Source organism: Lissotriton helveticus, chromosome 3_1 (assembly GCF_964261635.1).
Source record: "Lissotriton helveticus chromosome 3_1, aLisHel1.1, whole genome shotgun sequence".
NCBI lineage: Eukaryota > Metazoa > Chordata > Amphibia > Caudata > Salamandridae > Lissotriton > Lissotriton helveticus.
This window is the reverse complement of record NC_136061.1, coordinates 374,604,299-374,628,792: the sequence shown is the minus strand read 5'-3', so window position 1 is coordinate 374,628,792 and position 24,494 is coordinate 374,604,299. Positions and strand designations below refer to the sequence as shown.

At 49.8% G+C, this 24,494-nt stretch overlaps 1 protein-coding gene across 1 annotated transcript in view; it reads left to right on the top strand.

The window, feature by feature from the left end:
• SUPT6H (SPT6 homolog, histone chaperone and transcription elongation factor) overlaps positions 1–24,494 on the top strand; it is a 1,180,384-nt gene that overhangs the window by 997,472 nt on the left and 158,418 nt on the right. The window lies entirely within an intron of this gene.

The following is a 24,494-nucleotide window of genomic DNA, read 5'->3' as shown; positions in this document are numbered from 1 at the left end:
TTCCCCTGGCCACTTGCTGTTTCAGAAACTGGTCTCCACTAGTTCTGACCCCCACTTTGGGCAGGAGAACAGGTGGGAAAAAGAACCAATTACAAGAAAAGAGAAGGACCGAACATCCGTGCCGTAGCTACCAAGAGGAATAGGTCCACTACCGGCCTGTCTCCACCACAAACCTGCTCCTGCGAAATCCTGGTGTGTCCTGCAGCCAGCAACCTTGAAAATCCCGGAGGACCTCCCTGCCTTCAACCACAAAGACGGTCTCCCGTGAACACCGGATTTGTTCATCTGTAAACTCTGGCTCTGACCAGGAACCGCAAATCCGCCCCACTCTGCACCCCCCGTCCACGGCCCCAGCGCGAGTAGGCAAACACCACAAGGAGGTCCCCCCGGCGACCCTAACCCGAGATCCGGCAACCCCTAATCTGCCTCAAGCCGACGCCTGCAGCCTAAATCTAGAAGGTCCTCTTCAACCGCGACCAGAAGCTGGTAAGAAGATCTGACTCTAAAAGGCACCCTTGCACCAGACTCCCCACGGCATTGGGTGGCCAAACTGACGGTGCCTAACCAACCCCCAACTTACCTCTCAAAGTGTTGGTCGCACCCAGAAGACCTTTGTATCCAAGCCTGCATTTCCTTTGCAAACCAGAGGTTCCCCGTGCAAAAAGGGCGCCCAACATCAAAACAGCACCTTGCACCCGGCCGCCCTAGTCCCGCTGGGGGTGCATCTTTGGTGCTACTCTGTTTCTCCATTTGCCTTGAGCTAAAGTATAGAAGCTTTTCTCCCACAACCAAGTGTCCTGCTCATCAGCAGCCACCAACCAAAGCCCCATATCCTCCATTGGATAACATTGGGCCTCAGCATCCTGCACCCGGCAGCCCTAGTGCCGCTGAGGGTGTAACTAGAGTGTATCCCTGACCCTGGGGGACCCCTGATTCTACCCCTGAACCTCAACTCCCACTACCAAATACTTACCTTAAAACCAATAACACTATGTTCGAGACTTATGCATAAATCGCCATCTAGTGTTGGGCCCGGATATTTGCCCTTAGTTTTTCTTCGCAGAAGTCTTCCTAGTCACAAGATAGGTGACTCCTCCTTTCGGTGATAGTGTGCATGGTCATCGACTCCATCTTAAGATTGTTTTTTTCCGCCATTGGGTTTGGATGTTACTCGCTGCACTCCGGTTTGACGCTGATCCTTCAGTTTCCCTTGGTGCGTAGAACACTCACGGTATTGTTTCTAATCGCGTTCTACATTCTTCGCGTATCGTGTTTATGATTAAAACCCTATTTTGATCAGAGTGCTTGTGGTAGGCTGTTTGGCCTAGCCCCCCGTTTGATTTGCAGTCGATGGAACGAACTCACTTTAAATTCTGCTTTCTGTGCCATGCGAAATACCCGCGCACCGACTCACGCGAAGTGGCCAACCTGTGTTTGTCACCAGAACACAGTGAACAGGACTGCATCATGTGCCGAGACTCTTCACAACCATCGGGCTCGACGACGCAACATGCAGAGCCAACACACAGGCTCCATTCCAGACTTCTTTGGACCTTAATCTGATGAAGAAGCCTGCGACGCTATCGGAGCCAAGGAGGAACAGGAACAGATATCCCTTTCCGACGACTGCTCCGACCAGGATGAAGACATCCCGCATGGACAACGTACAGTCCCTACCTCGCCTCGAATCCCAAGTCATCCGAAAAAGAAGGCGCAGGACCAACCCGCGCCCATGGGCCCCTGTTGGCACAGAGAACACATTTCTGACACCCCTCCTTCTGGCTTGGCACCGAAGCCTACCAGAAAGCCTTCCGGCACCGAAAAACCCCACGCCAAGATCAAAGTCCAGGACGAACCTCACCACTCTGATCCTAAAATAACAACCCCAAAGTCGTCGGCACCAAAATCTTCGCGCCAAAACAGACTGATACACAGAAGTCACCTAAAAAGCACAGTTTTGGTGATCTGCTCCAAAAACCGGACCCAAAACAGAAACAATTGGTAATTTACCCAAAAATTGGACACATTACCACTAAAGTGACTCTAAAGAGAGGGGATAATACTGAAGAGGATTATCATATTCCATTAAAGAAGAGAAATATTGGAACAAACCCTTCACCTCTTCCTCCTCCTCCTTCCATCACCACCTCCACTTCAGTCTCTACCTGTGCCAACTTCACCTGAGCACCCACCACCACCTACACCTGACAATCAAGGTGATGGGATGGGGATAATGATATCTATGATGCTCAACCAGGACCTATAGATGATTGGGATGATTACAACACTGATTCGCCCACAGACAATGATCCTGACCTATATAGTACCAGGCCCTCGCCACCAGATGACAGTGTAGGCTTTATTGAATTGCTAGGCAGGACTTCCAATTACCATGGGGTACAACACCATAAAGAAACCCTTGAAGCCGATTTCCTTTTTGAGATATTATCTGCTACCTGTTACATTTGCAGCAGTCATCATTGGCCTATACACCCAGAAGACTGCATCTCGCTGCAATTGAAGCCTATCTTAAAAATAAACTAGGCAACGTTTATCGCTCTTTAGAGGTGCCTGTAATCAATGCATTTATAGAAGGACTAAAAAGATTTATACCACCAAGACTTCCACTGCCCCAGTGTGGAATCTTTATATAGTCCGCACAAGGTTTATGGGCCCACCATTTGAACCCTTGCACAAATGTGAACTACAGTTCCTTACTTGGAAAACAGCTTTCCTCATTGCAATCACTTCATTGAGGAGAGTGGGTGAACTTCAGGCACTAACCACTGAACAACTTTTTTTCCAGCTACACAAAGATAAAGTGGTTTTTCGTACCAATCCCAAATTCCTACCTAAGTAGTATCTGCATTTCACATAAATCAGTCAATTGAATTACCGTTTTTTTTCCCTCAACCGGACTCTGTTGCAGAACGAGCTTTACACTCCTTGGATGTTAGAAGAGCACTGTTGTATTACACTGAAAGAACTAAATCTTTTCGTAAGATCAAGCAACTCTTTATCGCTTTTGCACCACCTCACAAAGGCAATCCTATATCCAAATGAGGTATTGCTAGGTGGATCGTTAAATGTGTTCAGATTTGCTATGCAAAAGCCAAAAGGACTCTAACGGTACCCCCTAGAGCACATTCCACTCGCAAGCTAGGGACTACAATGGTTTTTTTAGGGAACATCTCTATTATGCTTACCTAGGAAGCGCTCCGTACTGTACATTAACAATTGTACCACTTTTAACAGAATATGTTTACATGTCTGGATGCATTACTGCATTATCAAACATCGATAAGGGGAGATGTGATCACTAGACCCACTCTGAACCCTGACTGGAGATAACAGACTGTACGGGCTGTAGGTGCCCGAGGCCCTAAGTAAAGGTACGAGCACTCCTAATCTAGCGATGCGAATATTATTACAGCTTAGAGACGGAAATGTGTTAGACTATATACGCACTATCATACAGTAAATGTTATCATAAGTGCTTACATGTATTATTACTAGTAATGTATGTAACTGACAAAATAAAATGCAATACAGATATTTAAAAAATATATATATAAAATCAGGGGAGTGTTAAGCATTTGTTGTACACACTCAGTCAGCAAATGAAGTCACACACACAAAGACAGAACTTCAGACCAATTGTTTTCGTATAAAAATATTCTTTAAGTTATTTAATTTCCTAGAACAAAGTAAGCCTGGCACCGTTAAGTGATAAATACTTTTCAGTAAATATACAGTTGTAATAAAGTTTGGATTGTAATGGTTTAAGCACCTTGTTTTGACTTACAGTATGGTTTCAGAGAAACGCAATGCTTTGTAAATACAGTACATAGACTTGAATGAGTTTTTCAGTAAAATACCAGGTAAGTTACATTTTAGATTACTTATCTTACTCAGCGTATTATACCTGGATACTACTCTGGGGCATTTCCTGCTAACAGGTAAGTAAAATCCCTTTTGTTAAATAGTACAATTTTAAAGAATTTCTTTAGGTTTTCAAACTCCTCACTTCCAAGAAAACCAGTCAATGTTATCCTATGGAGGAAAGGAAAATGGTACACAGTATGCATCTGTTCTTGGCATGTAGGGCTGTAGAATCTCATGCTTATGCATAGATCGCTATCTAGTGTTGGGTCCGGATGTTTGCACTTCGAGGAAGTCTTCCTAGTCACGAGGTAGGTGATAGTGTGCTTGGTCATCGACTCCATCTTCAGATTGTTTTCCCGCAGAGGGTGAGCGAATGGAGTAGTAGTAAAGAATATAGATGTCCATGTGTATGTATGAATAGTAACAAGTGAACTACATTAGTCACAGGTACCCGGGGAGGTGGGTGCGCACATGAGATTCTACAGCTATACATGCCAAGAACAGATGCATATGGAGTAAGTAGCATGTTCGAGGCATGTGGGCTGCTGAATTCATATCTATAGCATAGATCGCCGCCTAGTGTTGGGTCCGGATGATTGCACATTGTTGTCCTGGGAGAGTCTTCGAAGTATCACGAGATAGGTGGCTCCTCCCCTGGACTACAGTGGGCATGGGCATCGACTCCATCCCCAGATTGTTTTTTTCCGCCATTGGGTTCGGATGCATATTTGATCACTCAAGATCGGAATCGATATAAACTTTTCTTTAGGCCCGAAGGCCTTTTCCTTATCGTCTGTATTGTTTGCGTTCGGTGCCCAGCTCTGTTCCGGCCCAGTTACTGAGTCGGACATCCGGAGGACCCGCGTGGATCTTCGCTGCTTGAGGCCTAGTCAACGCAGCCAGACTTCGACGAATCATCATGGAACAGAGCCCGTTCAAGAGATGCCCCGTGTGCAACTCGAAATATCCCCACATCGATGTCCACCCGGTGTGCAACAAGTGCCTGTCGCCGGATCACGATGAAGCCAACTGTATGGCTTGTTCCCGTTTTCGCTCCAAGAAGACAATTCGACTTCGGCGCGTGGCGCCCCAGGAGGCCCAGCTGACGGCCCCTGCCCCGGTGAACATTTTCGAGGGGGAAGAAGCAGACGAGGAGGACGATCGGGAGCCGATTTCAACTCCAGCGGCGGAGATCGACTCCAACTACGACGCAGACGTAGAAATGCTCGATACAGAAGACGTCGTCGACGAGGTAGGAGACGACAATGAGGCCTATGGGGCCACGGAAGATAGCTCAGGGGAAGAGCTATACCCCGTTCGAACAATCACTAAGGCTCAGGTCGAGGGATCGCCACATGGCCTTACCCAAGATCTTGCACCTGGATCCACGGTCTCGCCTACGGGCCCGGCTACGGACCCTCCTACGGAGCCGCCATTGGTGGAATCGAAACCGAAAGTGAAAGCTTCGGTCTCGACAAAACCGAAAGTGATAGAGACGCCGTCGACACAGAAGACGCCTGTCGCTTTGGTCACCTCCACGTCTTCGGACATGTCGGGCCAGCCGAAGAAGGTTGTCGATCCGGTGAAGTCGCTCGAGCGTCGATCCGAAGTCGCTCAAGGGCGTCGAGCCGAAGACTGGGGCACCGAAAAAGGTTGTCAAGGCCGCCGACCTGAAACCGTCGGCGCCGAAGGCCGTCAACACAACCAAAGGACTTGAGGCTCCAAAAGCTGTCGACCCAGCACGTCGCCCGGACCAGGCCAAAAGTAATGTCGCACTCGAGTCTGCACATGCTGGTGGATCGAGAACACCTGTCGGGTTGACGAAACCGTCCGCATCCTTCACAAAGCAGGTATCGGACTCGTTGCAACGCATCAGGAACAAGGCTTCCGCGGTCAATCCAAAGGTCACTTCCACCCCGAAGCCCACTGCCAAAGTCGACGGCGCCGATCCAGTTCACGCTGCCACCGAAAGTGGCGCCAAAGGCGTTCGCGTCCAGGACGGTCGACGACGCACCCAAGAAGGTGTCCACGGGACCGAAGCCAACGCCTGCAGTTGTAGGCACAAAACATCGACAACCCCTCATGGAGGAGCAGTCGGAGCAATTTATCGACGCCGACACCGGTAAACTTTCCATCTACAAGCGAAAGATCACGCCGGCACAGCCTATGGAGTCCTACACAATTCCTTTGAAGAGGAAAAAAGCTTCTACAGATTCCCCGGTTTTAATTGAACCTATTTATCCACGGCCTCAGGACACTACTCCAACCTCACCCACTTACTCTGATGTGGAGGCTGGGGAAGGGGAGGATGAAGAGTGCAACTTCCCTGCTGACACTGATCCTGAAGATCACCATGACTCATGGGCAGATGCTGCAGACCCAGGGGATCCACAAACTGCCCCGGACACAAGTATATACTGTTAAAACCTCGCCTACTGAGGATTCTGCGGCATTTAATGCTCTAATTGAGAGGGCAGCTAAAAATCACGACGTCCAGCTGCATGCTGACCCTGTTGAAGTGGATTTTCTGTTTAATACCTTTTCCACATCTGAAAAGACTGTCAAGACTCTGCCAATGCTAAAGGGGGTTTTGAAACATGCTGCGGACATTTTTAAAGAACCCACACGTGCCAGGGTTATAAACCCCAGATTTGAAAAAAAGTATCGGCCGGCACCTGGCGACCCTACCTACATCAAGGGCCAGTTGCCGTTGGACTCTCTAGTTGTTTCTAATGCCCGGAAGAGGGCGAATTCACAAACTACTGGTGATGCTCCTCCCCCTGACAAGGAATCTAAACTGTTAGAAGCGTCAGGGAAGAGGGTGGCGGCTCAAGCGGCCAATATCTGGCGTATTTCAAACTCAGGCCCTCTTGGCCAGATATGACGGGGCACACTATGATACACTTGAGACCCTGTTACAACACTTGCCAGATGAGTATAAAGAGGCAGCAGAGATGCTCATTCAAGAAGGGAAGCTCATCTCCAATGCTTCTATTAAATGTGCACTGGACGCAGCGGACACTGCGGCCAGGGCCATTAACACAAGTGTGATGTTGAGACGTCAGGCCTGGCTCAGAATCTCCGGGTTCAAACCAGAGATACAAACCACCATCCTCAATCAGCCTGTAAACCCTGATCACTTATTTGGACCTGAGGTGGATACCACCCTGGAAAAAATAAAGAAAGACACCGAGACTGCGAAGTCCATGGGGGCTCTCCAGTCCCAGCAGTTCAGGGATAGTACTTTTCGTCGCTCAAACAATAGAGGTGTTTCCAGAGGCCAGATGTCCCAGCAAACACAGTACACGAAAGGTGGTGCACAAACCTCTTACAACAAGCAGAGTAGAGGCGGCTATCGCGGCAACAGCACCAAGGGCAGAGGTCGTGGAAACAACAACTCCCGATCCTCCGCCACCAACAAACAGTGACGCCTTGTCACTGCCCCCCGACCATACCACACCTGTCGGGGGGAGACTCTCCTGCCAGTCTGGAAATCCATCACCACAGACAGGTGGGTCAGAAAACTAATACAGTATGGTTATTGTCTGGAGTTAACATTCACTCCACCCAACATCCCACCAAGGCACTGTCCTATGTCAACAGAGAATTTGCACTTATTGCAGCAAGAGGTGCTCGTCATGCTGCCAAAAGGGGCAATCGAGCTTGTGCCAGTGGAGCAACAGGGCTCGGGAGTATACTCCCTGTACTTCTTGATCCCAAAGAAAGACGGGTCCCTGTGACCCATTCTGGACCTCAGGCCCCTCAACCAGTACATTCTCTCGGAACACTTTCATATGCTCACGCTGCAGCAGGTTCTCCCGTTGCTCAATCAAGGGGATTTCCTCGCAACATTAGATCTAAAAGATGCATATTTTCACATTCCACTACATCCGTCACACAGAAAATACCTCAGATTCACCCTTCAGAATCAGCATTACCAATTCAAGGTCCTCCCTTTCGGAGTGACCACAGCGCCCAGGGTGTTCACAAAATGCCTGGCGACAGTGGCAGCGCACCTCAGGAGACAAAACGTTCACGTCTACCCTTATCTGGACGACTGGCTTGTCCAAGCAAAGTCAGCCCAGCAGTGCGCTGCCAACATGTCCCACACCATTCACCTTCTTCACGATCTGGGTTTCTCGCTAAATTATCCAAAGTCGCACCTTCAGCCAGCCCATGTGCGGCAGTATCTGGGCGCGACAATAGATACTCATCCAGCCACAGCTCAGCCAAATTCTGTGAGGATCAACAGCATTCAGTCGCTGATGCAAAAATTCAAACTGCAACACTCGCTTCCAGCACGAGTGTGCATGCAGTTGATAGGCATGATGGCCTCCTGCATCTTCATAGTCCAGCATGCGAGACTACATATGCGTCCGCTTCAAGAGTGCTTGGCACGTCAGTGGAATCAGGCTCACGGACAGTTGAAAGACCTAGTGTTGGTGACCAGTCGGGCATACACCTCTCTGCATTGGTGGAATCCACACAACCTTTGCAATTGCCGACCGTTCCAAGAGCCTGTTCCACAGGTCATCCTAACGACGGACGCTTCTCTACAGGGTTGGGGAGCTCATGTGCTCCACTACACAGTGCAAGGACTATGGACAATACAGCAAAGGAAGATGCACATCAACCACTTAGAGCTGATGGCGATCTTCCTGGCGATGAAGGCATTCAAGGTACATCTGTGCAACAAAGTCGTGTTGATCCGGACGGACAACATGACAGCCATGTACTACATTCAAAAGCAGGGAGGTACACACTCTCCACAGTTGTCTCATCTGGCTCGGAGCATGTGGAAGTGGGCCATTCAGAGGAACATCTTCCTCATGGCGGAACACCTCCCAGGCAAGGACAATCAGATGGCGGATCTGCTCAGCAGGTACAGCCACCAGATGCACGAGTGGGAGATACATCCATCAGTGCTCCACCCGTACTTCCAGCAGTGGGGTCATCCAGAGATAGACCTGTTTGCCACAAAGGAAAACGCAAAATGCCAAAGCTTTGCCGCCAGGTTCCCGCACCCACAGTCGCAGGGCAATGCGATATGGATGAACTGGTCAGGCTAATTTGCGTACGCTTTTCCCCCAGCACCTCTAATACCGCTGGTGGCACGAAAGCTAAAACAACACTCGATGACGCTCATCCTGGTTGCTCCAACGTGGGCCCGCCAACCATGGTACACCACGTTTCTAGAACTTTCCGTGGTACCGCATCAAAGGCTGCACCTCACACCCAGACTTTTGACGCAGAGCCATGGCGACATTCAGCACCCAGATCCGCAACAGCTCAACCTGGCGATCTGGCTCCTGAGGTCTTAGAGTTTGGCTACCTCAACTTGCCTCCTGACTGCATGGATATCATACGGGAGGCAAGAAAGCCCACCACCAGAGCATGCTACGCAGCAAAATGGAAGCGGTTTGTCATTTATTGCGTGGACCACAACATTAACCCGCTTGACGCGTCCACGCACAACATCATTTGTTATCTGTTGCATCTTTACAAATGCAATCTGGCATATGCTTCCATTCGGATACATTTATCCGCCATTGCTGCTTATCTCCAAAACCGGCAGCATCTCTCCCTCTTCCGAGTACCTGCCATTAAAGCTTTTCTAGAAGGGCTCAAGCGTGTCATTCCTCCCAGGACCCCTCCTGCTCCTGAGTGGAATCTTAATGTGGTACTTACCCGACTGATGGGTCCACCTTATGAGCCTCTACACTCGTGCGAGTTTCAATTCCTAACATGGAAAGTAGCTTTCCTAATAGCCATTACGTCACTGCGACGTGTTAGTGAGCTCCAGGCGCTCACGGTACAAGAACCTTTCATACAGATTCACTCCAACCGGGTGGTGCTGCGCACTAACCCTAAATTTCTTCCTAAGGTGGTTTCACAGTTCCATGTCAATCAAACTATTGAACTGCCCGTGTTCTTCCAAAATCCAGAGATGGTGGCTGAAAGAATGCTCCACACTCTGGACGTCAAACGAGCTTTGATGTACTACATTGATAGGACCAAGGATTTTAGGAAGACGAAACAACTCTTTGTTGCCTTTTCTGCCCAACACAAAGGCAACCCCATTTCCAAAGCAGGTATAGCCAGGTGGATCGTTAAGTGTATTCAAATTTGCTATCAAAAGGCTAAGCGCACTTTAACGGTCCCCCCTAGAGCCCACTCCACCCGTAAGTTGGGGGCCTCCATGGCTTTCCTCGGAAATATCCCTTTGGAAGACATTTGTAGAGCAGCCACATGGTCTACCCCACACACATTTACTAAACACTACTGTGTAGATGTGCACTCCAAGCAGCAGGCAGCTGTAGGGCAGGCTGTTCTAAAAAAATAATTTCAGACGTCTGCAGCTGGCACAGGCGGCCGCCGCTAATGGAAGGACTGCTATATATTCTATGCTATAGATATGAATTCAGCAGCCCACATGCCTCGAACTGAATATGCTACTTACCAGTATGCATCTGTTCTTGGCATGTAGGGCTGCTGACATTCACATCGCCCGCCCTCCTCCCCGGCGCCTGTAGCGGCTGCAGAATTTACACTTTCTCTTAGCACGGCCATCGCTCACACTGTTACACTCCATCTTTGCCACAATGGCTAAAAACAATCTGGGGATGGAGTCAATGCCCGTGCGCACTGTAGTCCAGGGGAGGAGCCACCTATCTCGTGATACTTCGAAGACTCTTCCAGGACAACAATGTGCAATCATCCGGACCCAACACTAGGCGGCGATCTATGCTATAGATATGAATGTCAGCAGCCCTACATGCCAAGAACAGATGCATACTAGTAAGTAGCATATTCATTTCCCGAGGCATGTGAGCTGTAGATCACATGCTTATGCCTAAACTATACAGCAGCCTCCCCTAAGAGGTGGCTATCCTGTAACTAATTAAGTTGTCTGAAACAGCGTTTTAAGTACTGCTTGGCCCACATTTGCTTGTTGTCTGGGTAACAAATCTACACAATAATGCTTAGGGAATGTGTGTGGTGTGGGCCATGTTGCAGCTTTACAGATGTCAGTAATCACTTTACATGCAAATGCTAATTTTTCTTGTTAGATATCTTTTTTTTCATAACAGACAACCATGTCTTATAAAAACAAAACAATGTCAAAACAAAGAGACATCAAAAAACTGAGAGGATATATATCTAATGTGCGATGTGCCATCTGTGCATGGTGACAGCTAGAACAACATGCAATCAAGAAATGTGGGCCACTATTCTCTTGTGTCATGCAGTTCACAGAAATGCTAGGGTGTCATATCTCAAAGCCATTTTTGTGTAATGTCATGTGAGGATTGCGAGGCCTACACCAATCATAGCAGTCGTGATTAAGGTGTTACCTAGGTACAGCACATCCTCTTCCTCCCTGTAGTCTACAGGACGTTTGGTCATGCCTACCGTGCGGGAGGCTCCCGTAGAGCAGTAGCAGTGCGTATAAGGGTCTTGAGCAGACCTGCCGTTTCTTCCCTAAGCAACGTGGTACCCTCTGCCTGCGCCCAGACTTCGAGGGACCTGACCCAGTGTTCTACTTCTGGAGAATCCTTATGCTTCCAACGCTTAGTCATAAGTCGCTTCGCTGTTATTAGGCCCAGGTCGCGAAATCTGGAACTTACTTTCTTACTTACTGCCGAGCCCTCGAGAAAGCCTGGCGCAGAGACCCAACACCGAACAACATGACTGCCCTCAAGCTCGCCACCTGAAAACACCACCAACTGATCCACGCCTCCAAGAAAACTGCATTCAAGGAACGACTGGACAACAACGCCCACAACAGCAAGGAACTCTTCAACATCGTCAAAGAGCTCTCCAACCCCAACGCCGGAAACAACGACATCACCCCTTCGCAAGACCTCTGCAACTCCCTCGCCTCCTACTTCCACAACAAGATCACGGACATACACAACAGCTTCAGCTCCCAACCGACGCACACCACGACTGAACCATCGCCCCCCCACCACCACCCTCTGCGCCTGGACCCCGATCAGCACCGAAGACACCATCCGCACGATGAACTCCATCCACTCCAGGTCTCCGACCGACCCCTGCCCTCACCACGTCTTCAACAAGGCCGACGCCGTCATCGCACCCCACCTGCGGGACATCATCAACACCTCCTTTGACACCGCTACCTTCCCGGAGAGCTGGAAGCACGCCGAACTCAGCGCTCTACTCAAGAAGCCATCAGCCGACCCCTCCGACCTCAAGAACTACCGCCCCATTTCGCTGCTCCCGTTTCCTGCAAAAGTCATCAAGAAGACCGTCAACAAGTAGCTGGCCGCCTTCCTCGAGACGAACGGATCCCTCGACATCTCGCAGTCTGGCTTCCGGGCCAACCACAGCACCGAGACCGCCCTGATCGCAGCTACCGATGACATCCGAGCCCTGCTCGACAACGGAGAAACAGCGGCCCTCATCCTCCTAGACCTCTCCGCGGCCTTCGACACTGTCTGCCACCGTACCCTAGCTCAGCGCCTCAGCAACGTCGGAATCCAGGAGAAGGCACTGGAATGGATCATCTCGTTCCTCGCCGGAAGGACACAGAGAGTCCGCCTCCCCCCGTTCACTTCAGAAGCCACCGAAGACATCTGCGGCGTTCCTCAAGGCTCCTCGCTCAGCCCAACCCTCTTCAGCGTCTACATGAACCCCCTCGCACGCCAACACAACCTCAACATCATCTCCTACGCCGACGACACCCAGCTGATCCTCTCCCTCACCAACGACCCCGCCACCGCCAGAGCCAACCTACACGAAGGGATGAAAGACGTAGCCGAATGGATGACGACCAGCCGCCTGAAACTGAACTCAGACAAGACGGAAGTTCTCATCCTGGGATCCTCACCCTCCGCCTGGGACGACTCCTGGTGGCCCCCCGCCCTAGGCAGCGCACCCAAACCAACAGACCACGCACGCAACCTGGGCTTCATCCTGGACTCCTCCCTCTCCATGACCAGACAAGTCAACGCCGTCTCCTCGTCATGCTTCAACATCCTGCGCATGCTACGTAAGATCTTTCGATGGATCCCCACCGAGACCAGGAAGACGGTCACCCAGGCCCTCGTCACCAGCCGCCTGGACTACGGCAACTCCCTCTACGCCGGAACCACCGCCAAACTCCAGAAGAGACTCCAGCGGATCCAGAACGCCTCAGCACAACTCATCCTGGACATCCCCCGTCGCAGTCACATCTCCGGACACCTGAAAGATCTGCACTGGCTTCCGGTCAACAAGAGAATCACCTTCCGTCTCCTCACCCACGCACACAAGTCCCTACACAACCAAGGCCCAGGATACCTCAACAGCCGCCTTAACTTCTACGCTCCCACACGCCAACTTCGCTCGACCGGCCACGCCCTCGCCGCCGTCCCCCGCATCCGAAGAGCCACCACAGGAGGAAGGTCCTTCTCCTACCTGGCCGCCAAGACCTGGAACTCCCTCCCGAACCACCTCGGACTGACCCAGGACCACCTCGCCTTCAGGAAACAGCTCAAGACCTGGCTGTTCGAACAGTAGCGGACCTCCCCTCCCCCAGCGCCTTGAGACCCACCGGGTGAGTAGTGCACTTTATAAATGCTGTGATTGATTGATTGACTTTCTTTGAGTGTGGCTCAATGGTTAGAGCGGCAGACCCTGATGCAGAGATCTAGCCCGGGACCAGGGTTCAATTCCCCACCTCGGCGGGTCTTGGGCTCAAAAATTCCACGGACCTGATAATTCTCGCCTCGGTGCCTATTCCAATCATGGAGTCCCACTCTGCAACTCTGGGCAATAGCTTGCTTAATCTCCACATCGGCCCCCACAACGCTAAGGATGCCTGGCCTCCACCTTGGGGGTGCCCAGGAGTGGACACCTCACAGGGAAAGCCAGGATGGGTTCCACAGCGGTATTCGTACAAGCGCCTTGAGACCCTTGCGGGTGAGTAGTGCGCTATACAAGTATCAATTTACAATTTACTTTGTTGGCCTTAGTTCTTTTAGAAAACCACAGAATACAGAGCTCCAATGTGTTAGTCACCTCAGCATTAGTGCATTGGCAAGTGTGCCTGTGATCGCGCGCCAGTAAGGTAAAAGCAAGGGACAGGACCATAGCATGTGCAGTAGGTCAGCACCTAGGGAACGGCATCTCAGGCACTCGGAGGTATTGATGGCAAAATACGTGTTAATTTTTTCTGGTGATAAATACGCCCTATGTAGTATGTAAGTTTGTATAAGTTTGAACCTTGAGTTACCTTAACACTGTCATCTGATACTGCCTTACTTCTCGACTACACTACCCCAAATAGAGAGTAAGGTTCTATATACTTTTACCTCTGCCTACCTTTTGGGTTTCACTGGACTCTGTGCACTCTATACCTCACTGTGGTAAAGTATATATAGAGCCAGCTTCTTACAAGCCTCCTACAGTTATGAAGAATGTAAGTGTGGGTTTAGACATTTTAATTTATGTGGTTATTAATCTGCAGCAATGATGAATACTGTCCTTCACAACTTGATTGCCTCTCATTTGGGTGACTTAAGTTCTCTTTGGACTCTTGAGTCTCAGTTTATTTCTACAGCTGAAGTATGGCCCTCAAGCATATTTTTACAGTGTGAACCTATTTTAGATTTGCATTCTCTGTATTATTTTGACACCTAGTTGGTTTTTTTTTTAATATTCAACTTATGGACAATTCATAGCACAAGAAGACGCACTGCATTACATAAATATTGTGTGAAAAGTGGAGGGATCTGCCCTTGCAACACATTCTGAGTGACAGTATATCAAAATCATTAAACAAAAGGAGGAGATCACTACACAACTGTATTGCTTAATATCCCAAAAGACCCATCCATTTGCCCCATACTCGCTCATACTTGGTTGGATGCCCCTCATACTCTGGCTTTTGTTGCGTGATGCACCAATCCAACCCTCTGCACCACCAGGATATTGGAGGTGAGGGGGGCAGGGCCCTTTCTCCTGGCCGCTATCTTGTTTGGCCACAATGGTGGCTGTGCCCAAAAATGCTTTATCAGCTCAGGAGCCTCCTATGCTTTCCAGCACCCCCAGAAGCAGTACCCGAGGAGTGAGTGGGACCTCCCACCCCAAGACCCCACTTAATGCAATCACTATGCCTGCCCAATGTTTCATTAGTACTGAGCCAGATCAAGTCTGGTGATAAAGGTCTGCGGGCATCTATGTACATCGTGGACCACTTGGAGTCTGGAGCTATCCCGCTCGTTGCAGCCTGATCGGGGTGAGATATGTACAGTGGAGATTGTAGAGATGGATTACCCTTATCCTGGCTGAGACAGTGGTCACATGGGGGCCAAAAGGGCGTCCCGCCTATCTTCCTCATCTAAGGGCCCCAACCATCGCTCCTATCGAGACCGCAGGTGATCTAGTGTGGTTGGGGTTTGATGAGGGACCTATAGATCTGGGACCCTTCACCCCCCCCCACCTCCCCTTTCACACAGTTCCCCCATAAGGAGCTTGGCTTACAATGAGCTGAATTTTCGAAGGGTAGTATCCTCGGAATGTGTAGATTAATAGCATGTCGGAGCTGTAGGTATTTATAAAATTGGATGGAGTTGAGAGAGTATAGACCCTGCAAGTTGACCCCTCCGACCAAACATCACTGGTCTGTGTAATGCCAATAAGATCCCACTTCAGGAACCCCTCCAGCGCTGTCACTTCCCCCATCCATGTACCATGCCGCCAAGGTGTCTGAAGTGTGAATTTAGCATCCCAACGGGTGTAGCGCAGCGCTGAGCGCCACGCAACGAGGACTGCTCTAGTCACTGCTTGAATAGTGTGGGGGACTGGTGACCCATAGAGCATCTCTTAGATCTGCGAGAACTCCAAATTCCTCAATTCTAGCTGGTAGGCCGGGTCTAACCATCCCCCAGAAACCAATCATTAATCACTAGGAGGCGTGTTGCAATATAAAAAAGGAAGAGGTGGTCATCCCCATCCCACCATTATATGGGGCTTTTTGGCAGTGGGTCAGAGCCATCGCGGTCTTGAGTTACCCCAGAGGAAGGTGTGGTAATTTTGTCTAAGGCATAACACTAGTAGTGCAGGAGATGGAGAGGCAGATTTTGCAGTACATAGAGGAATCGGGAGAGTATCATCTTGTACAAATCAATTTTTCCTAGCGGGTTCAAGGAGAGAGCTGCCATTTACGGAGGTCCTCCTTGTTTTTTTTTAGTAAAAAGGCAAGGCTGAGGGACCAAGTGAGCTCCGGGTTGAAGTGCCACCCAGATCCCCAGGTAGCGAAAACTAAGGCGTCTAATTGGGATATCAGAATGTCGTGCCACACATTCGCAAGAGATGTGATGGGACACCAGAATTGATTTGGCTGTGTTGAGTCTTAGACCTGACGATTCCCCTAAAAGTTTCAAGATACGAAGACAACGGGGACCGGTGCTAGTGGGGTCTTCTATGAACAAAAGAACGTCAGCCCTGTAGAGGACGATATGCTCTTCGTGGCAGGCGTTTCAGCGCCATCCCTGGACTTGTGCATTGGGTCTCATTAGTCGAGCTAGCGGTACTATTGCTACAGTGAAAAGAGGGGGGGCGATAGGGGGCAGACCTGTGTCATTACTCGATGTACAGGGAAGTCGTCCGAGAATACTCCATTGATCAAGACTCTGGCCTGACGGATTGGAGTATAGCACTCGTACAAGCGCTCTAAAGTATGGGCTAAGCCTGCCCAGGCCAACACGGCTTCCAAATATTGTCAATCCAGCGTATCAAAGGCTTTCTCGGTGTCTATCAGACAAAGCCATGTATGGTGGAAGGGGTTGACAGTGGGCTAGTGCCATGTGTTGGCGTGGCAGGCAATGCCTTGTACTACGATGGGGCATAACCCACACTAATCGGGATGTACTAAGGTGGTGAGTACTTGTTTGAGACGGGCTTCTAGAATCGTGGTGTCACTTGTGCAACAAAGTCGTGTTAGTCCGGACGGACAACATGACTGCCATGTACTACATACAGAAGCAGGGAGGGACACACTCTCCACAGTTGTCTCATCTAGCGCAAAGTATGTGGAAGTGGGCCATTCAGAGGAACATCTTCCTCATGGCGGAACACCTCCCAGGCAAGGACAACCAGATGGCGGACCTGCTCAGCAGACACAGCCACCAGATGCATGAGTGGGAGATACATCCCTCAGTGCTGCAGCCGTACTTCCAGCGGTGGGGGTCACCCAGAAATAGACCTGTTCACCACAAGGGAAAGCGCAAAATGCCAAAGCTTCGCCGCCAGGTTTCCACACCCGCAGTCTCAGGGCAATGCGATATGGATGAACTGGTCAGGCAAGTTTGCGTACGCTTTTCCCCCAGCCCCGCTCATACCACTAGTGGCACGCAAACTGCGACAACACTCAATGACGCTGATCCTAGTTGCTCCAACATGGGCGAGGCAACCATGGTACACCACGTTCCTAGAACTTTCCGTGGTTCCTCATCAAAGGCTGCGATTAACACCCAGCCTTTTAACGCAGAGCCATGGCGACATTCAGCACCCCGATCCGGAACACTTGAACCTTGCGATCTGGCTCCTGAGGTCATAGAGTTTGGTTACCTAAACTTGCCTCACGACTGTATGAATATTATCAAAGAGGCAAGAAGGCCTACCACCAGGGCATGCTATGCGGCGAAGTGGAAACGGTTTGTCATCTATTGTAAAAATAATGACATAAATCCGCTAGATGCATCTACTCAGAACATCATCGGTTACCTCTTACATTTACACAGATGCAATCTAGCTGACGGCTCCATTCGTATCCATTTAGCTGCAGTGGCAGCTTATCTCCAAAACAGGCAACACCTTTCCCTCTTCAGGGTACCTGCTATTAAAGCTTTCGTAGAGGGACTCAAACGAATCATTCCTCCGAGACACCCACCTTCACCTGTCTGGAACCTCAACGTGGTTCTTACCAGACTAATGGGACCACCTTTTGAACCGCTACACTCCTGTGAGATACAATTCCTAACGTGGAAAGTGGCTTTCCTAGTTGCAATTACATCACTCAGAAGAGTTAGTGAGCTGCAAGCCCTAACTATTCAGGAGCCGTTCATACAAATTCACGCTAATAGGGTAGTGCTGCGCACTAACCCTAAATGTATGCCAAAAGTGGTGTCCCAGTTTCACATCAATCAAGCTATAGAACTGCCAGTATTCTTCCCTGATCCAGATTCCGTGGCAGAACGAGCTCTACATACCCTTGACGTTAAAAGAGCTCTCCTCTACTATATAGATAGAACAAAGCTTTTCAGAAAGACTAAACAACTGTTTGTTGCCTTTTCACCACAGCACAAAGGCAACCCCATTTCCAAATCAGGTATAGCCAGATGGATTTTCTGATAGATACATCTGCCGTGTGGATTCCTCACCTTGTGAATATCCCCCTTGCGTCAGCAACATTCGGAAATTCTTTTGTAGCTTCGCGCCGACGTGGATCCGGACGTCACAGAGGCACGACATCGCGCGTGACTCCCCTGACGTCACCGACGCCTACAATAGGCCCACGCCGGCGTGATGACATCAGTTCCCTTTTTTCCGCGTCGTCGACGCTAACGGTTTTCAGGGATCGTGTAGTAGCTTACAGTAACTTTGTTACTATTTTCGTATTATTGTGTCTATCTTCATTCTCTTCGGGATGTCGTCGAAGAAAACTGGATTTAAGGCCTGCGGTGAATGTGGCAAGACTATGTCTATCACCGATCCTCACGAATGTTGTGTCTGGTGTTTAAGCTCAGACCATGATGTCGAGGACTGTTCTTGTTGCAGGAAGATGACTCCGAAAGCCTTGAGAGAGAGAGAGGGAGGCAAAACTCCTCGTGGCTAAACTCAAGAGCAAGAAGACTAAAAAATCTTCGAAGTCTCGATCTCGTCGGTCGAGGTCGAGGTCTCGTTCGAGGTCACGCTCGGAGTCGTCTTCGGCTCACGCTTCAAAGTCTTCGAAGAAGAAACACAGGAAGAGGAGCCATGAGTCACGTCATCACTCTGGGAAGGACTCTGGCTCAAGACCGAAGTCCCAGGTCAAGCTTATGAATAAAGAAGTGGAGATTTCGGAGTCGGAACATGAGGCTTCGTATCCGGGTTCACCCGAACCTCAAGAACCGGTCCATTCTCTGATTGTATCCAATCCTTCTGGTCAGGAGGATGAAGGTGAGGAGCAGGGGGCTGGTGGAGCCGAGGTTCCGGCACCTGATGGTTCGTCGACTCCGGTTCCTGCACCCGAAGAAGAAGTCGACGTCGTGTCGACTCCACCTCCTCAGGAACATCCCAGAGGTCCATATCCTGAGTTTCCGACTCCAGGTCAGGATCCTTCTCAGTTCCTGAACGCCATGTTTGGTGTCTATTCCAGGGCAATGTTCCCGTCTGGTGCACCTGTTGGTTCCACGGGTCCTATGGCCTTTAACTTAGGGGTTCCTCAGGCTTATGCCCCTGCACCCTTCATGCCTTTTATGCCGGCTCTACCACCGCATTGGCATTTTCCGACACCGCCGGTGTCGTCGACGCCGAAGCGCACGACGCCGGTGCCATCGACGCCGATCCCATCGACGCCGATACCTGCGACTCCGAGGCAGGATTCTGCCCGACCTCGTGCGGATAGACCCCGTTCGACTTCGGGTTCGACGCCGGCACCGACCCCGTCGGAGTCGATTCCGGATCCATTGGCTTCGGTGGTGAAAGAAAGATCTCGGAGAAAGGCCCAGAGACTTCTGGAAGAAGAGAAATATGGGTATTCAGATACTGAAGAAGGAGAGTTGCAGGATTCTGAGGATCCGTTTGAGGATTTGTGTGAAGCCAGTGGGCTTGAACTATCGCCTGAATGGGAATTGGCTTCTGTATCAAATGTTCCATCAAAGGATGTGGTACCTTACCACACTGTTATTAAAAAAGCAGCGAGTTTACTGAACATTACTCTACCCACTGCTGATTATAAACCTAATATTTTGACTGAGGTGCTTCATTCACCCTCATCTGTGATTGAACCTATGTTGCCCTTCAACGAGGCCTTGTCTGAGCCTATCTATGAGGTCTGGAAAAAACCCTTATCTGCTCCTGCAGTTTCTAGAACAGTGGCGAGGAGATATAGAGCTGCACCGGAGGATCCTGCATTTTTAACAACGCATCCTCTGCCTGAGAGTTTGGTGGTGCAGGCTGCCTGCTCAAAGAAATCTGCTGGTGCGTTTCCACAGGTTCCTGGGGATAAGGAATCCAGGAAGCAAGATCAAAGTGCCAAAAAGATTTTCTCATCAGCCAGTATAGCATTAAAATCAACCAATGCTACGTGCCTGATGGGAAGGTATATCCATGCTTTGATGGACTCTGTCAAGCAGTTGATTCCGAAGGTTCCTGAGAATGACAGGAAGGATTTTCAAGAAGTGGTTTCGGACACTCAAGCAGCTGCGAGGCAGGTCATCCAGAGTGGTCTGGACACCGCAGACTCGGTGGCAAGGATCATGGGCTCCTCCGTGGCCACCAGGAGGGCTGCCTGGCTCGAATCATCAGAGTTCTCTGCAGACGTCCAGTCTGTCTTGATGGACTTGCCTTTCGATGGTTCAGGCTTATTTGGCAAGAAGGCTGATAATGCCTTGGAGCGTTTTAAGGACAGTAGAGCCACTGCAAAATCTTTGGGTCTTCAGTCCAGAGGTACTACCGGAAGACGTTTCAGAGGGTTTGGCCGATCTTCCTTTCGATCTTACAGATCATCCCAGCAGCAGCCTCAACAGCAGCAGAATACACTGTACAAGTCGTACAGGGGCAGACAAAGATCTCGCCCTAGAGGTCGTCAAGCTTCCTCCTCCTCCTCCTCCTCTCCTTCCCAACCCCCGACCAACGCAGCAAAGCAGCCCTAGATCCGCCATTCCGGATCATGTGGGCCCAGTGGGGGGTCGGCTTACACATTTTCTACAAGATTGGGAATTAATAACATCGGATCTTTGGGTTCTCAATCTTGTAGAGAATGGGTATGCACTTCCTTTCCAGGAATTCCCTCCCAATTACCCTCCTTGCCAGGGTTATTGTTCGGAAGACCACCTGCTTCTCCTGCAGGAAGAAGTCCTGGCACTGTTCCGAAAAGGTGCGATAGAGGTGGTTCCAGAGCAGGAAAGGGGTCAGGGGTGCTACTCCCGGTATTTCCTGATCCCCAAGAAAGATGGCAGGCTTCGGCCAATCCTGGACCTCAGGGTTTTGAACCTTTACCTGAAGCAGGAAAAGTTCAAAATGCTCACTCTTGCACAGGTTCTTCAAGCGCTGCTGGAAGAAGACTGGATGGTGTCGATCGACTTGCAGGATGCGTATTTTCATATTCCCATCTTGAAGTCGCACAGAAAGTATCTCCGTTTCACGGTTGGGTCACAGCACTACCAGTTTGTGGTCCTTCCGTTTGGTCTTACTACTGCACCTCGAGTCTTCACCAAGGTGATGGCAGTGGTGGCAACTCATCTCAGGAGATCGGGGATTCATGTGTTCCCGTATCTAGACGACTGGCTGATCAAAGCGGAGTCGCCGGAGAAGGTACTCCATCATCTGCAAGGGACAACTCAGTTGTTACACAGGTTGGGTTTTTCGATAAATGTACCCAAGTCTCACCTGGTGCCCTCCCAGCGCAACCTGTTCATAGGTGCGGTACTGGACACTACTATGTGTCGCGCATTCCCTCCTCCTCAAAGGATTCGCGACATACAGGAGATGATTCCTTTATTTTTCAATGGAGCGGTCGTTCCAGTCCTGAAGGTTCTTCGCCTGCTCGGTCTGATGGCTTCATGCATTCTGTTGGTCAACCATGCACGCTGGCACATGAGGGCACTCCAGTGGTGCCTCCGCAGGCAGTGGTATCAGCACAACGGAGATCTCAGGGAGTCTGTGAAGATCTCCAGAGAAACTGCGGCGGATCTATCTTGGTGGAGCGTGGAAGGCAATCTGTCTCAAGGGAAGCCTTTCCAACTGCCTCCATCGGTGGCCACGGTGATATCGGATGCATCCACTCTAGGGTGGGGTGCTCATCTGGGGGATCTGGAGGTCAAAGGTCTTTGGTCTCCAGAGGAAAGGTTGCTTCACATCAACCTTCTAGAATTGCGGGCGATACGTTTGGCACTCAAGGCCTTCCTCCCTTCCCTTCGCGGTCAGTCAGTGCAAGTCCTGACGGACAACACGACCGCGATGTGGTACGTCAACAAGCAGGGAGGAGTAGGGTCGCAGTGTCTCTGCAAGGAGGCTCTGCGCCTCTGGTCCTGGGTTCAGGACCATCGGATTTGTCTGATGGCAAATCATCTGGCCGGAGTTCTGAACGTTCGTGCAGACAGTCTCAGTCGGCAGTTCTCTGCCGATCACGAGTGGAGGCTTCACCCAGGAGTAGTTCACGACATCTTTCGGATGTGGGGGACTCCTCGGGTGGACCTGTTCGCCACTCGCGAGAATGCTCACTGCCTGTCATTCTGCAGTCTCCAGTATCCGTTGCAAGGAGCCTTGGGGGACGCGTTTCAGTTATGTTGGGGCTCACAACTCCTTTACGCGATTCCTCCCATACCCTTGATCCCTCGGGTTCTGAGGAAGATTCGCCAAGACCGGGCCCAAGTTATACTGGTCGCCCCGGATTGGCCAAGAAGGGTGTGGTACACAGATCTTTTCCACCTATCCTCGTGCCCGCCGCTCCGTCTCCCTCTAAGGGCAGATCTCCTCTCTCAGATGGAGGGGCAGGTTCTACACCCCCACCTCCAGACCTTACACCTTCATGCCTGGGAGATTGAACGGGGCAACCTGAATTCTTTTTCTCTCCCTTCTGATGTGGTGGATGTAATTCTTTCGGCCAGGCATCTTTCCACCAAGTCAATCTATTCCTATAGGTGGTCCATATTTGTTTCCTGGTGTGGAGAGAAATCTATTGACCCCTTGAGAGCTTGTTTGTCCGACATACTTCAGTTTGCTCTTTCTTTGGCCCAGCAGGGTTTTGCTGTGGCGACTGTAAAAGGTTATTTATCGGCCTTGTCGGCATTCCTTTGTTTGCCAGACCAGCCGTCTTTATTTAAGTCACCTATTGTATTACGTTTTATAAAAGGTCTTACCAACAAATTCCCTCCAACTGCATTTATTGTGCCTCAATGGGACTTGAATCTTGTCTTAACCTACTTAATGGGTTCAAACTTTGAACCCTTACACAAGTGTCCCATGAGACTTCTGTCTTTTAAGACTGTTTTTCTTGTAGCAATTACCTCGGCAAGGAGGGTAAGTGAGCTTCAAGCTCTTAGTTCGAAACCCCCATTCCTGACCATTCCTGACCATTCATGCTGAGAGAATGGTACTTAGGACCAGGGCTGCTTTTCTGCCTAAGGTGGTAACTCCCTTCCATCTGGACAGGCCATATAAATTTGTTATCAAAAAGCTAAACGCACATTAACAGTTCCCCCAAGAGCGCATTCAACACGCAAGTTAGGGGCATCCATGGCTTTCTTAGGAAACATTCCTCTAGAAGACATATGTAAGGCAGCCACATGGACTACCATACATACATTTACCAAACACTACTGCGTAGATGTACACTCCAAACAGCAGGCAGCTGTAGGGCAGGCTGTACTCAAGACTCTTTTTCAGACTGCTGCAGCTGGCACGGGCAACCGCCGCTAAGAGGGGACTGCTGTACATTCTATGCATAAGATGTGAATTCAGCAGCCCACATGCCTCGAACGGAATATGCTACTTACCAGTATGCATCTGTTCTTGGCATGTAGGGCTGCTGATATTCACATCGCCCTCCCTCCTCCCCGGTGCCTGTCGCAGCTGTAGCACTCACAATTAATCTCTAGCATGGACATCACTTACTGTATCATACTCCATCCCTGCCACAATGGCGAAAAACAATCTGAGGATGGAGAGGATGCCCATGCGCACTGTAGTCCAGGGGAGGAGCCACCTATCTCGTGATACTTCGAAGACTCTTCCAGGACAACAATGTGCAATCATCCGGACCCAACACTAGGCGGCGATCTATGCATAAGATGTGAATATCAGCAGCCTACATGCCAAGAACAGATGCATACTGGTAAGTAGCATATTCCTTACCAAAGGTAAGTAACTCTTACTTTAGAATTTAGAATTGAGTTGAAAAAGATTGACGATCCTGTATATTCCGGAGGTACCTTTGTATGGGCGTATTGTGAGCTATATTAAGTAAAGGTGAAATTAAATTGCCTATGTGTGTAAATGGGGATAGAGAAATAGTGCAGAACACGCCTACACCAGTGAAAATAGTTGCAATGATTGAATGCCAGAACGCATAGCTGTGTTGGGAAAAAATGTAAATGTTGGGAGGAAAGCTGCATTTACTGCTCTTTATTTTGTACAAACCAGTTTCGTTATTATCCAGGTTTCCAATTAGGTAGAAAAGGAATATTTATTGGGCCTTTTGTGTGAACTACAGTACGTCAAAGTAAATTAAGGCTCCCTAAACTGGTTCATTGCCTTATACTGATTCTCGTCACAGGGGCAATACTTCAGGATCTTTAGCAATTGTTTTGTGACTAGATCTGCATTGGCTGGGCGTATTGAATTTTCCTGACTTTTAGCATACGTGGACAAAAAGGAAGATGGCACTTTTGACAGAA